The sequence below is a fragment of the Oncorhynchus keta genome, unplaced genomic scaffold, assembly GCF_023373465.1.
Source record: "Oncorhynchus keta strain PuntledgeMale-10-30-2019 unplaced genomic scaffold, Oket_V2 Un_contig_10362_pilon_pilon, whole genome shotgun sequence".
NCBI classification, from domain to species: domain Eukaryota; kingdom Metazoa; phylum Chordata; class Actinopteri; order Salmoniformes; family Salmonidae; genus Oncorhynchus; species Oncorhynchus keta.
The window spans coordinates 1,273-15,612 of NW_026277075.1; the positions used below are offsets into that span (position 1 = coordinate 1,273).

The following is a 14,340-nucleotide window of genomic DNA, read 5'->3' on the forward strand; positions in this document are numbered from 1 at the left end:
GTTTTACAACTTTAACCTACAAAGCGTACATGAGCATCCTACCTATCTCTCTGATTTGGTCCTGCCGTACATACTACATATGCGCTACGGTCACAAGGCCTTAGGCCTCCTTGCATGTCGAGAATTTGTAAAAAGCAAACAGCTGGAGGCAGGGCTTTCTCTACTTAGAGCTCCATTTTTATGGAATGGTTTACCTCCCCATGTGAGAGACGCAGACTCAGTCTCAACCTTTAAGTCTTTACTGACGACTCATCTCTTCTTGAACAGAAATCCTCTGGAGCAACGAACCGCCCCTTGCTGTCTCTGCCTGGCCGGTTCCCCTCTTTCCACTGGGATTCTCTGCCTGGCCGGTTCCCCTCTTTCCACTGGGATTCTCTGCCTGGCCGGTTCCCCTCTTTCCACTGGGATTCTCTGCCTGGCCGGTTCCCCTCTCTCCACTGGGATTCTCTGCCTGGCCGGTTCCCCTCTTTCCACTGGGATTCTCTGCCTGGCCGGTTCCCCTCTTTCCACTGGGATTCTCTGCCTGGCCGGTTCCCCTCTCTCCACTGGGATTCTCTGTCTGGCCGGTTCCCCTCTTTCCACTGGGATTCTCTGCCTGGCCGGTTCCCCTCTCTCCACTGGGATTCTCTGCCTGGCCGGTTCCCCTCTTTCCACTGGGATTCTCTGCCTGGCCGGTTCCCCTCTCTCCACTGGGATTCTCTGCCTGGCCGGTTCCCCTCTTTCCACTGGGATTCTCTGCCTCTAAACCCTATTACAGGGGCTGAGTCACTGGCTTACTGGTGCTCTTTCATGCCGTCCCTAGGAGGGGTGCGTCACTTGAGTGGGTTGAGTCACTGATGTGATCTTCCTGTCTGGGTTGGCGCCCCCCCTTGGGTTGTGCCGTGGTGGAGATCGTTGTGGGCTATACTCGGCCTTGTCTCAGGATGGTAAGTTGGTGGTTGAAGATATCCCTCTAGTGGTGTGGGGGATGTGCTTTGGCAAAGTGGGTGGGGTTATATCCTTCCTGTTTGGCCCTGTCCGGGGGGTGACATCGGATGGGGCCACAGTGTCTCCTGACCCCTCCTGTCTCAGCCTCCAGTATTTATGCTGCAGTAGTTTATGTGTCGGGGGGCTAGGGTCAGTTTGTTATATCTGGAGTACTTCTCCTGTCTTATCCGGTGTCCTGTGTGAATTTAAGTATGCTCTCTCTAATTCTCTCTTTCTTTCTCTCTCGGAGGACCTGAGCCCTAGGGCCATGCCTCAGGACTCCCTGGCATGATGACTCCTTGCTGTCCCCAGTCCACCTGGTCATGCTGCTGCTCCAGTTTCAACTGTTCTGCCTGTGATTATTATTATTTGACAATGCTGGTCATTTATGAATATTTGAACATCTTGGCCATGTTCTGTTATAATCTCCACCTGGCATAGCCAGAAGAGGACTGGCCACCCCTCATAGCCTGGTTCCTCTCTAGGTTTCTACCTAGGTTTTGGCCTTTCTAGGGAGTTTTTCCTAGCCACCGTGCTTCTACACCTGCATTGTTTGCTGTTTGGGGTTTAAGGCTGGGTTTCTGTACAGCACTTTGAGATATCAGCTGATGTACGAAGGGCTATATAAATACATTTGATTTGTACCCTGCCCCACCCTAACACCACCCTGTCTCTGTCCCACCCTAACACCACCCTGTCTCTGTCCCACCCTAACACCACCCTGATCCCTGCCCCACCCTAACACCACCCTGTCTCTGTCCCACCCTAACACCACCCTGCTCCCTGTCCCACCCTAATACCACCCTTGTCCCTGTCCCACCCTAACACCACCCTGCTCCCTGCCCCACCCTAACACCACCCTGTCTCTGTCGCACCCTAACACCACCCTGCTCCCTGTCCCACCCTAACACCACCCTGTCTCTGTTCCACCCTAACACCACCCTAACACCACCCTGTCTCTGTCCCACCGTAACACCACCCTGCTCCCTGTCCCACCCTAACACCACCCTGTCTCTGTCCACCCTAACACCACTCATGTCTCTGTCCCACCCTAACACCACCTTGCTCCCTGCCCCACCCTAACACCACCCTGCTCCCTGTCCCACCCTAACACCACCCTGCTCCCTGTCCGCACCCTAACACCACCCTGCTCCCTGTCCCACCCTAACACCACCCTGCTCACTGTCTCACCCTAACACCACCCTGTCTCTGTACTCACCCTGTCTCTGTCCCACCCTAACACCACCCTGCTCCCTGTCCCACCCTAACACCACCCTGTCTCTGTCCCACCCTAACACCACCCGGTCTCTGTCCCACCCTAACACCACCCTGTCTCTGTCCCACCCTAACACCACCCCGTCTCTGTGCCACCCTAACACCACCTTGCTCCCTGTCTCACCCTAACACCACCCTGCCCCCTGTCCCACCCTAACACCACCCTGCCCCACCCTAACACCACCCTGCTCCCTGTCCCACCCTAACACCACCCTGCTCCCTGTCTCACCCTAACACCACCCTGGTCTCTGTCCCACCCTAACACCACCCTGCTCTCTGTCCCACCCTAACACCACCCGGTCTCTGTCCCACCCTAACGCCACCCTGCTCCCTGTCCCACCCTAACACCACCCTGTCTCTGTCCCACCCTAACACCACCCCGTCTCTGTGCCACCCTAACACCACCCAGCTCCCTGTCCCACCCTAACACCACACTCTGCCCCACCATAACACCACCCTGTCTCTGTCCCACCCTAACACCACCCTGCTCACTGTCCCACCCCAACACCACCCTGTCACTGTCACCACCCTGTCATACAGTTCCGGGTTGGAGCGAGCGGTCGCATTCGCACTTCGCTCTGCAGGTTGTATAACTTTTTCATTACATTTCATTATAGTACAACGGTTGATTTGTCTAATCTTAGCAATTCTTCTTAGCTAGCTACATAGCCGTCCTTGTATCAGAGATAATTGCATAATTATCGTATTTCGTCGCCCTAACGTAGCCTTCACTGCTATTCGCCCAGCTAGCAAACGCTAGCTAACGCACACAGATTAGCATCACTGTAGTGCTATTCACTCAACTGAACGACTTGATTAGTCTAGTGTTAGCTAGCTACATAGCTGTCTTTGTTTCCAAGATAATTGTGTAGTTTAGTGTGTGTAGCCTTGGAGTGATTATCTTAATTCACTGAGGTTCGCTAGCCAGCTATTTGTCGTCCTTAACGTAGGAGACTCTGCTAGCTAGCCAACAGCTAACTGCTAACAGCTAGCCAACGTCTACTGTTTTGAATTCAACAACCCGGTCAGGTAGTTTCACATTTTCATTTCATTTCATTACAGTACAACGGTTTGATTTGTTTGATCGTAGCTAGCTACATAGCTAGCTACATAGCCGTCTTTGTTTCAAAGATAATTGTGTAGTCTAGAGCGATTTCCTAGGTTAGCTAGCCAGCTATTGTCGTTCTTTTAACGCAACGTAACGTAAACAACACTGCTAGCTAGCCAGCTAGCCCCGAATAGTACCACTGTAGAAACTATTACACTCAACGGAACGACTTGATTAGTGTAGTGTCAACAACGCAGCTACTGCCAGCTAGCCTACTTTAGCAGTACTGTATCATTTTAATCATTTTAGTCAATAAGATTCTTGCTACGTAAGCTTAACTTTCTGAACATTCGAGACGTGTAGTCCACTTGTCATTCCAATCTCCTTGCATTAGCGTAGCCTTTTCTGTAGCCTGTCAACTATGTGTCTGTCTATCCCTGTTCTCTCCTCTCTGCACAGACCATACAAACGCTCCACACCGCGTGGCCGCGACCACCCTAATCTGGTGGTCCCAGCGCGTACGACCCACGTGGAGTTCCAGGTCTCCGGTAGCCTCTGGAACTGCCGATCTGCGGCCAACAAGGCAGAGTTCATCTCAGCCTATGCCTCCCTCCAGTCCCTTGACTTCTTGGCACTGACGGAAACATGGATCACCACAGATAACACTGCTACTCCTACTGCTCTCTCCTCGTCCGCCCACGTGTTCTCGCACACCCCGAGAGCTTCTGGTCAGCGGGGTGGTGGCACCGGGATCCTCATCTCTCCCAAGTGGTCTTTCTCTCTTTCTCCCTTACCCATCTGTCTATCGCCTCCTTTGAATTCCATGCTGTCACAGTTACCAGCCCTTTCAAGCTTAACATCCTTATCATTTATCGCCCTCCAGGTTCCTCGGAGAGTTCATCAATGAGCTTGATGCCTGATAAGCTCCTTTCCTGAGGACGGCTCACCTCTCACAGTTCTGGGCGAATTTTAACTTCCCCACGTCTACCTGCACTCATTCCTCTGCCTCCTTCTTCCACTCCTCCTTCTTTTGACCTCACCCTCTCACCTCCCCCTACTCAAGGCAGGCAATACGCTTGACCTCATCTTACTAGATGCTGTTCTTCCACTAACCTCATTGCACCTCCAAGTCTCTGACCTAATTACCTTGTATCCTTTTCCCTCTCAGCCTCATCCAACACTTCCCACACTGCCCCTACTGGATGGTATCGCGTCGTCCTAACTCTTTTCTGCCTCTTCTCTCCCGCTACTCTCCTCTTCCATCCTATCATCTCTTCCTCTGCTCAAACTTCTTTCTCCAACCTATCTCCTGGATTCTGCCTCCTCAACCCCTCCCTCCTCCCCTTACTGCACTCTTGTCTCCCATGTCCCCTATCCTCCAGGCCGGCTCGGTCCTCCCCTCCCCGCTCCGTGGCTCGACGACTCATTGCGAGCTCACAGAACAGGGCTCCGGGCAGCCGAGCGGAAATGGAGGAAAACTCGCCTCCCTGCGGGACCTGGCATCCTTTCACTCCCTCCTCTCTACATTTCCTCCTCTGTCTCTGCTGCTAAAGCCACTTTCTACCATTCTAAATTCCAAGCATCTGCCTCTAACCCTAGGAAGCTCTTTGCCACCTTCTCCTCCCTCTGAATCCTCCCCCCTCCTCCTCTCTGCAGATGACTTCGTCCAACCATTTTGAAAGAAGGTCGATGACATCCGATCCGTTGCTAAGTCAAACGACACCGCTGGTTCTGCTCACACTGCCCTACCCTATGCTCTGACCTCTTTCCCCTCTCTCTCCAGATGAAATCTCGCGTCTTGTGACGGCCGGGCCGCCCAACAACCTGCCCGCTGACCCTATCCCCTCCTCTTCTCCAGACCATTTCCGGAGACCTTCTCCCTCACCTCGCTCATCAACTCATCCCTGACCGCTGGCTACGTCCCTCCCGTCTTCAAGAGAGCGAGAGTTGCACTTCTGAAAAAACCTACACTCGATCCCTCCGATGTCAACAACTACAGACCAGTATCCCTTCTCTTTTCTCTCCAAAACTCTTGAGCGTGCCGTCCTTGGCTCAGCTCTACCGCTATCTCTCAGAACGATCTCTTGATCCAAACTGTCAGGTTTCAAGACTAGTCATTCAACTGACACTGCTCTTCTCATCAATGGAGGCGCTCCGCACCGCTAAAGCTAATCCCTCTCCCTCTGCTCTCATCCTTCTAGACCTATCGGGCTGCCTTCATACTGTGAACCATCAGGATCTCCTCTCCAATTCTCTCCAGTTAGTATCTCTCAAAGGCCTCAATGCTGGGATTGGCGTCTCTACCTGACAGGTCGGCTTCCTACCAGGTGGCGTGGCGAGAATTGTCTCCTCACCACGCTCATCACTTGGTGTCCCCTAGGCTCTGTTCTAGGCCCTCTCTTATTCTCGCTATACACCAAGTCACTTGGCTCTGTCATAACCTCACATGGTCTCTCCTATCATTGCTATGCAGACGACACACAATTAATCTTCTCCTTTCCCCTTCTGATGACCAGGTGGCGAATCGCATCTCTGCATGTCTGGCAGACATATCAGTGTGGATGACGGATCACCACCTCAAGCTGAACCTCAGCAAGACGGAGCTCCTCTTCCTCCCGGGAAGGACTGCCCGTTCCATGATCTCGCCATCACGGTTGACAACTCCATTGTGTCCTCCTCCCAGAGCGCTAAGAACCTTGGCGTGATCCTGGACAACACCCTGACGTTCTCAACTAACATCAAGGCGGTGTCCCGTTCCTGTAGGTTCATGCTCTACAACATCCGCAGAGTACGACCCTGCCTCACACAGGAAGCGGCGCAGGTCCTAATCCAGGCACTTGTCATCTCCCGTCTTGATTACTGCAACTCGCTGTTGGCTGGGCTCCCTGCCTGTGCCATTAAACCCCTACAACTCATCCAGAACGCCGCAGCCCGTCTGGTGTTCAACCTTCCCAAGTTCTCTCACGTCACCCCGCTCCTCCGCTCTCTCCACTGGCTTCCAGTTGAAGCTCGCATCCGCTACAAGACCATGGTGCTTGCCTACGGAGCTGTGAGGGGAACGGCACCTCAGTACCTCCAGGCTCTGATCAGGCCCTACACCCAAACAAGGGCACTGCGTTCATCCACCTCTGGCCTGCTCGCCTCCCTACCACTGAGGAAGTACAGTTCCCGCTCAGCCCAGTCAAAACTGTTCGCTGCTCTGGCCCCCCAATGGTGGAACAAACTCCCTCACGACGCCAGGACAGCGGAGTCAATCACCACCTTCCGGAGACACCTGAAACCCCACCTCTTCATGGAATACCTAGGATAGGGTAAGTAAGGGTAAGTAATCCTTCTCACCCCCCTCTCCCCTTCCCCCAAAAAAAAGATTTAGATGCAAGTGGCTAACACCACCCTGCCCCACCCTAACACCACCCTGTCTCTGTAATATAACAATATAACAATATACCCTAATAACCCTAACACCACCCTGTAATAATAATAATATATGTCCCATTTAGCACCACCCTGCTCCCTGTCTCATAACACCAAAGTCCCACCTAACAGCACCCTGTCTCTGTGCACCCTAACACCATTCTCTGTCCCACCCTAACACCACCCTGCTCCTGTCACCCTAACACCACTGTCTCTGTCCCACCCTAACAGCACCCTGTCTCTGTCCCACTAACACCACCCGGTCTCTGTCCCACCCTAACACCACCCTGCTCCCTGTCCCACCCTAACACCACCCTGCTCCCTGTCCCACCTAACACCACCCTGTCTCTGTCCCACCCTAACACCACCCTGCTCCCTGTCCCACCCTAACACCACCCTGTCCCACCCTAACAGCACCCAATCTACCCACCCTAACACCACCCTGTCTCTGTCCCACCCTAACACCACCCTGTCCCACCCTACACCACCCTGTACCCTGTGTCCCACCCTAACACCACCCTGTCTCTGTCCCACCCCACCACCCTGTCTCTGTCCCACCCTAACACCACCCTGTCCCCTGTCCCACCCTAACACCACCCCTGTAACACCCCTGTCCCACCCTAACACCACCCTGTACCCTGTCCCACCCTAACACCACCCTGTCCTGTCCTAACACCACCCTGTCTCTGTCCCACCCTAACACCACCCTGTCCCACCCTAACACTCCTGTCCCACCCTAACACCCCACCCTGTACCCTGTCCCACCCTAACACCACCCTGTACCCTGTCCCACCCTAACACCACCCTGTACCCTGTCCCACCCTAACACCACCCTGTACCCTGTCCCACCCTAACACCACCACCCTGTCCCACCCTAACACCCTGTCCCACCTAACACCACCCTGTCCTGTCCCACCCTAACACCACCCTGTACCCTGTCCCACCCTCCCATGTCTCTGTCCCTAACACCACCCTGTACCCTGTCCCACCCTAACACCACCCCTGTACCCTGTCCCACCCTAACACCACCCTGTACCCTGTCCCACCCTAACACCACCTTGCTCCCTGTCCAGCAGCTCAGAATGTGATTACCGCTCCTCTTCCTGCGGTTTATCCCAGTAGTGTCCCGCCTTAACTCCTCTCATCCTGCCAAGCCTGGGACTTAGTGCAATCTTCAGTTGACACACAATCCAGCACCACATACACAGTCAGTGGCAGTGCACGCTGCTCTGCACCACTCCTCTTATGTAATAGGAGTTTCCTCTTCTCTCACAAACAAGACAGGATGACTGTGGGGTGTGCAAAGCAGAGATGACATTCTAGAATGCAGACAACATTCTAGAATGCAGACAACATTCTAGAATGCAGGGATTAACATTCTAGAATGCAGACAACATTCTAGAATGCAGACAACATTCTAGAATGCAGACAACATTCTAGAATGCAGACAACATTCTAGAATGCAGACAACATTCTAGAATGCAGACAACATTCTAGAATGCAGACAACATTCTAGAATGCAGACAACATTCTATAATGCAGACAACATTCTATAGTGCTGACAACATTCTATAATGCCATCAAAGTTCTAGAATGTTAACAAGGTTCTGGAATGCAAATCTTCTAGAAGGTTAACAATGTTCTAGAATATTAACACGAATAACAGCTGTTATAATAGGTTGGGACTTAAAACAGGAAGGAAATGAAGACACTCTTACAGTCCATATACTGGAACTACAACTTTCTTTTATTGTAGGTTGATTATAATACACTCATGTTGACATTGGTTATAGAATCACCAGGCAATATAATGATGATCATTACTAATAATAGAATGTGACATTGTGTTCCAAAGCTGTTATGTATACAGTGTTGGTCTGGCTCCTCAGTGACAGCTTGGGTACAGGCTGCTCTGCTCCCCTCCCCTCCTCTCCTCTCCTGACAGAGTGAGGCTGAGTGGTTGTTGCCAAACCTTTCTCTCTCCCTCTGATGTTTACACGTTCATAACAGCAACATATCCTTCTATATAATAGTGTTGTACTGAACTCTAATCAGTTGAATAACTTGTTCTACATGACGGGTTCAGCTGATGGTGCTCCACTCAAAAGCATAAACCCATGATTACAATAGCATTATTAATAGGTATGTGAAACAAACATTACATCTGAATTTGATTCATATAGTATTATTGACAGGTATGTGAAACAAACATTTCTGCTCTCTTGCCAACTCCTTATGGAATCGTCAACCCAAACATATTAGCAGGAACAGACTGGCACTCAGGCTCGTCTCAGTATGAGGATTGAAACAGTACATATTGTCTGCATTAACCTTTAGACCAACAGTCCAGACCCTAGGATATACACTGGGCAGTTCAAAACTAGAATAAAGCTATTAAGTCAAATCATTTATTCAACAACATTCCCTTTAAATAAGAAGAAGAAGATGAAGGATGATGAGCAGCTAGATCAAAGACCTTTGACAGTAGGAACTAAGAGAACCACCTTGGTTATAAAGAAGATGAAGGATGATGAGCAGCTAGATCAAAGACCTTTGACAGCAGGAACCAAGAGAACCAGCCACTTGGTTATAAAGAAGATGAAGGATGATGAGCAGCTAGATCAAAGACCTTTGACAGCAGGAACCAAAGAATCAGCCCTTGGTTATTGAGGATGATGAGCAGCAAGATCAAAGACCTTTGAAGAGAACCAAGAGAACCACTTGGTTATAAAGAAGATGAAGGATGATGAGCAGCTAGATCAAAGACCTTTGACAGCAGGAACCAAGAGAACCAGCCACTTGGTTATAAAGAAGATGAAGGATGATGAGCAGCTAGATCAAAGACCTTTGACAGCAGGAACCAAGAGAACCAGCCACTTGGTTTCTATAGTAAATATCACCAACAAATAAATAATCACATGGTATATATATTAAAATATGATAAACTGACTAGTTATGGCTTTGGTTAACTAAAGAAAGCCTACTATACAGCTGATGAATAAAAACACATTGATTTCAAGTATAGAGTTTCCCTTTACCATCACCAGGTGGGTTAAAGGAACAGGTGTTTCAGAATACAGAGAAACACCTCCAGCTGGGTTCAACATACCGACCTGGGGATCGATTCAATCAGGAGCTCTGTTTATCCCTGGAGCTGTATCGGTATCCCAGTGAGCACAAGACGTACTTTCAACGTTGTTGTTGTTGTTGTTGATATTCCAAGGCTGCATGAAGCCCCGTCTACGAACAGGTCCTGTGTTTCATCAGGTTCAGAGTTATTTTGCATCATTTATGATTCAGACTGAGATCCAGGGCTGGTGTCGGTGGCTGCAGCTAACTTCAACAATCACAATTTACATCCATAATGTTACATGTCAAACAGAAAGCACATACCACACTACGTTGACAGGTTGAACAACGTAGCGAGAATACTTCATTTTTATAGGTGCACTGGTGCTCCTAAATTCAAATTCCAGGTTGCACAGCAAAATATTTAGGCGCAAATGTAAGTAAAATGTACCCTCTGTAGAGCCCTGCCATGTGGAGGTTATTCATGTGGACCCAAGCAGAGAGGGTTGGACCTGACAGTGTATCATCAAGAGAAGAGGGTTGGACCTGACAGTGTATCATCAAGAGAAGAGGGTTGGACCTGCCAGTATCATCAAGAGAAGAGGGTTGGACCTGACAGTGTATCATCAAGAGGGTTGGACCTGACAGTGTATCATCAATAGAAGAGGGTTGGACCTGACAGTGTATCATCAAGAGAAGAGGGTTGGACCTGACAGTGTATCATCAAGAGAAGAGGTTGGACCTGACAGTGTATCATCAAGAGAAGAGGGTTGGACCTGACAGTGTATCATCAAGAGAAGAGGTTGGACCTGACAGTGTATCATCAAGAGAAGAGGGTTGGACCTGACAGTGTATCATCAAGAGAAGAGGGTTGGACCTGACAGTGTATCATCAAGAGAAGAGGGTTGGACCTGACAGTGTATCATCAAGAGAAGAGGGTTGGACCTGACAGTGTATCATCAAGAGAAGAGGGTTGGACCTGACAGTGTATCATCAAGAGGGTTGGGCCTGACAGTGTATCATCAAGAGGGTAGGTACTGACAGTGTATCATCAAGAGAAGAGGGTTGGTACCTGACAGTGTATCATCAAGAGAAGAGGGTTGGCCAGACAGTGTATCATCAAGAGAAGAGGGTTGGGCCAGACAGTGTATCATCAAGAGAAGAGGTAGGGCCTGACAGTGTATCATCAGAGAAGAGGGTTGGACCTGACAGTGTATCATCAAGAGAAGAGGGTAGGACCTGACAGTGTATCATCAAAGAGGGTAGGGCCTGACAGTGTATCATCAAGAGGGTAGGGCCAGACAGTGTATCATCAAGAGGGTAGGGCCATGACAGTGTATCATCAAGAGAAGAGGGTAGGACCTGACAGTGTATCATCAAGAGAGAAGGTTGGACCTGACAGTGTATCATCAAGAGGGTAGGGCCAGACAGTGTATCATCAAGAGGGTAGGGCCAGACAGTGTATCATCAAGAGGGTAGGGCCTGACAGTGTATCATCAAGAGGGTAGGGCCTGACAGTGTATCATCAAGAGGGTAGGGCCTGACAGTGTATCATCAAGAGAAGAGGTAGGGCCTGACAGTGTATCATCAAGAGGGTAGGGCCTGACAGTGTATCATCAAGAGGGTAGGGCCTGACAGTGTATCATCAAGAGGGTAGGGCCTGACAGTGTATCATCAAGAGGGTAGGGCCTGACAGTGTATCATCAAGAGGGTAGGGCCTGACAGTGTATCATCAAGAGGGTAGGGCCTGACAGTGTATCATCAAGAGGGTAGGGCCTGACAGTGTATCATCAAGAGGGTAGGGCCTGACAGTGTATCACCAAGAGGGTAGGGCCTGACAGTGTATCATCAAGAGGGTAGGGCCTGACAGTGTATCATCAAGAGGGTAGGGCCTGACAGTGTATCATCAAGAGGGTAGGGCCTGACAGTGTCATCATCAAGAGGGTAGGGCCTGACAGTGTAGAAGAGGGTAGGACCTGACAGTGTCATCAAGAAGGGTAGGGCCTGACAGTGTATCATCAAGAGGGTAGGACCAGACAGTGTATCATCAAGAGGGTAGGGCCTGACAGTTCATCAAGAGAAGAGGGTAGGATCATCAAGAGGGTAGGGCCTGACAGTGTATCATCAATAGAAGAGGGTAGGGCCTGACAGTGTATCATCAAGAGGGTAGGGCCTGACAGTTTATCATCAAGAGGGTAGGGCCTGACAGTGTATCATCAAGAGGGTAGGGCCTGACAGTGTATCATCAAGAGGGTAGGGCCTGACAGTGTATCATCAAGAGGGTAGGGCCTGACAGTGTATCATCAAGAGGGTAGGGCCTGACAGTGTATCAGAGAAGAGGGTAGGGCCAGACAGTTCATCAATAGAAGAGGGTAGGACCAGACAGTGTATCATCAATAGAAGAGGGTAGGACCTGACAGTTCATCAAGAGAAGAGGGTAGGACCTGACAGTGTTCATCAATAGAAGAGGGTAGGACCAGACAGTGTATTGATCAAGAGAAGAGGGTAGGACCAGACAGTGTATGATCAATAGAAGAGGGTAGGACCTGACAGTTCATCAAGAGAAGAGGGTAGGACCTGACAGTGTAACATCAAGAGAAGAGGGTGGACATGACAGTGTATCAAGAGAAGAGGGTAGGCACATGACAGTGCATCAAGAGAAGATCTGACAGTGAAACACATGAATCATACAAGAAGAGGGTAGGACCTGACAGTGTATCATCAAGAGAAGAGGGTAGGACCTGACAGTGCATCAAAGAGGGTGGGCATAACAGTGCATCGTCAGATAGTTATTTCCTGTTTTGATGCTCAGATGATCTAACAGTAAAACATTAGGGCCGGCAGTGTGTTGTTGGGAGGGTTGCGGGGTGCAGGGTTAGAAGAGCTAGGGCCAGCACAAGAGAAGGGGCAGGAGGCAGGGTAGGGCCAGACAGTGATTCCTGGGGGTTTGAAACCTGCAGTCTCAGGCAATAGAAGAGGGAGGTGCTCCAGAAGTGCATCAACGAGTCTGCTGTAGGACCAGACAGTGTGTCAATGAGAACCACGTCCTGACAGTTTCTCCCTCTCCTTAGAAGCTGGTAGTGGTCCTCCTCCTTCAGTGTATCACATAGGGGCCAGGGTAGTGACCTGAAAGTATCATCTGGTTCTCTGGGAGGAAACACAACAGACAGACCATCAGACAATATTTAGTGTAGCTCATGACAGACTGGGCAGTACAGAACACAGGTGGCAAACTCATTTCCATAGAAGGGTTTTCACTCCTCCCTTGGACGTGATTGATCCATTAAAGGTCACTGATTAGTTAGGCTGTCCAATCACCTTGTTTTCTAGGTCTTCATTGACAAAAACACAAATGGAAAGGAGATAACAAAAAGCAGGCCAGACATTATCAAGAGAAGAGGGTATCTGACAGGAAACACATGAATAGAAGTACAAAACCAAACTGTTCAGTGTAAACTTCACCGATTGTGATTCATTGTATTGGTTGTGATTGCAGAGGGTTGGGCATGACAGATTGTGATTGTTTGATTGCAGATGATTGACATTGTGATTCAAGTTGTGATTGATTGTGATTGATTGTATTGGTTGTAGATTGATTGGATTGGTTGCATGATTGGTTGTGATTGGTTGTGATTGGTTGTGATTGGTTGTGATTGGTTGTGATTGACAATTGTGATTGGTTGTGATTGGTTGTGATTGGTTGTGTGCTGATCAGAACCAGCGGAGGAATAACTCACGTGCAGATTTGGCTTTGATCTCTTTGACAGTGGCACAGACATTGTTGTAGTGAGTGCAGATGTGATGTAAGCAACAAGCTGCTAACTGGTTAGCATTATGGAACTGGAAGAAAAACAAAACGAAGGAAATACATTGAAACCTGCAGAACAATCATCCTATATTTAAACTGTAGAACAATCATCCTATATTTAAACTGCAGAACAATCATCCTATATTTAAACTGCAGAACAATCATCCTATATTTAAACTGCAGAACAATCATCCTATATTTAAACTTTGAGAACAATCATCCTATATTTAAACTCAGAACAATCATCCTATATTTAAACTGTAGATCAATCATCCTATATTTAAACTGCAGAACAATCATCCTATATTTTAAACTGCAGAACAATCATCCTATATTTAAACTGCAGAACAATCATCCTATATTTAAACTGTAGAACAATCATCCTATATTTAAACTGTAGATCAATCATCCTATATTTAAACCCAGAACAATCATCCTATATTTAAACTTAGAACAATCATCCTATATTTAAACTGTAGAACAATCATCCTATATTTAAACTTCAGAACAATCATCCTATATTTAAAACTGTAGAACAATCATCCTATATTTAAACTGCAGAACAATCATCCTATATTTAAACTGTAGAACAATCATCCTATATTTAAACTGCAGAACAATCATCCTATATTTAAACTGTAGAACAATCATCCTATATTTAAACTGCAGAACAATCATCCTATATTTAAACTGTAGAACAATCATCCTATATTTAAACTCAGAACAATCATCCTATATTTAAACTGCAGAACAATCATCC

General features: G+C 48.8%; 2 long non-coding RNA genes across 8 annotated transcripts; one reads left to right on the forward strand and one right to left on the reverse strand.

Annotated features, from left to right (window-relative positions):
• Positions 1-9,193: 9,193 nt before the first annotated feature.
• On the reverse strand, positions 9,194-11,005 carry LOC127916966 (uncharacterized). Of its 3 annotated transcripts, XR_008096792.1 has the most exons (4): positions 10,616-10,770; positions 10,385-10,413; positions 9,471-10,352; positions 9,194-9,332 (listed from the first exon to the last, which is right to left on the reverse strand). It is a non-coding gene; the product is annotated as an uncharacterized LOC127916966 (long non-coding RNA). The 3 variants fall into 3 exon arrangements; XR_008096794.1 differs by lacking the exons at positions 10,385-10,413; positions 10,616-10,770 and adding an exon at positions 10,978-11,005; XR_008096793.1 differs by lacking the exons at positions 10,385-10,413; positions 10,616-10,770 and adding an exon at positions 10,448-10,513.
• On the forward strand, positions 10,201-11,696 carry LOC127916965 (uncharacterized). Of its 5 annotated transcripts, XR_008096788.1 has the most exons (5): positions 10,201-10,345; positions 10,508-10,541; positions 10,575-10,744; positions 11,161-11,305; positions 11,339-11,696. It is a non-coding gene; the product is annotated as an uncharacterized LOC127916965 (long non-coding RNA). The 5 variants fall into 5 exon arrangements; XR_008096787.1 differs by lacking the exon at positions 10,508-10,541; XR_008096789.1 differs by lacking the exon at positions 10,508-10,541 and having other exon boundaries at positions 11,161-11,276.
• Positions 11,697-14,340: the final 2,644 nt, after the last annotated feature.